Below are 989 nucleotides of genomic sequence, written 5' to 3' on the forward strand. Positions count from 1 at the left end.
GCTAAAAGTTGATTTGAGTGTGAAAAAAAGGCTAATCTTAAACTCATGTTTTCATTGACGTTTGGTACACAACAACAAAATACAAATTGTCCACTTTGACAAGACAAAATTAGTTCCCAAATTAGTTATATAGGAAATTTTGGTATGCTGTAACTAATTGATTCCAACTCCAATTTTTTTGTCAATTAATCAACGATTGTTCATGTTAGACGATGAAAAAAATTAGAGATTTGTAGACAATGTTAATAATGAGGCTGAACGTACCATAGTAGAGGCCTAAACAGACGACGTGCATCATCATGTACGTGAACAAATCACGCCTTGTTTCATATCTACACAAGTATATTTGGACAATCAAGTATTTCCTAGCTAGTGTCAACCGTCTGTAGTTTTGAATAGACCAATACGCATGGGTTTGAACAAATTAAAGATCAAAAGATGAACTAAAGGGGAAAGGAATAATTGTGCACCTATGCAGCCATGGAGGATCTCGTTGAGTCCTCTTCTGGTTTCTGACTGGAAACTGGAGCAAATTGCCCTGGCGGCGATAGGCGGAGACTCAAGCGTAGTACAGGTAGAAAGATCTCCTAGTGTTGTTGCCCCTCATGATTCATCCGTGCGTCCGGTCTGCTCGCAAGGTGGCGACAACGTGTCCGTGGATCGGCACCCTGTCCGGCGTCCCCTTCCCTTCTGCCCATCTCGATGGCGGCGCGGTGGAGAGTCCGATCAGCCGGTCAGGATCATATAAAAGCGGGGAAACGAAGAGGTTAGCGATATGTAGGTGACTACGTGCGTAGTCCAACTTCAGCGTTGGGCTGACATTTTTCTTTCCATGATTTTGGGCTTTGCCTAAAATGGGATTGGGCTGTACGTGGGCTGAGCTGGCTTAACGTTAATTGCAAAGGCCGAAATGGATAGGGGGGCGATGCACGTTGCGGGCAGTTATGGAAGCCAAAAAATCAGCGATTAACTCATCCCCATCAAGGTAT

At 43.9% G+C, this 989-nt stretch overlaps 1 pseudogene; it reads right to left on the minus strand.

The window, feature by feature from the left end:
- LOC119273282 overlaps positions 1-989 on the minus strand; it is a 5,305-nt pseudogene that overhangs the window by 3,130 nt on the left and 1,186 nt on the right.

Source organism: Triticum dicoccoides, chromosome 3A (genome assembly GCF_002162155.2).
Source record: "Triticum dicoccoides isolate Atlit2015 ecotype Zavitan chromosome 3A, WEW_v2.0, whole genome shotgun sequence".
NCBI lineage: Eukaryota > Viridiplantae > Streptophyta > Magnoliopsida > Poales > Poaceae > Triticum > Triticum dicoccoides.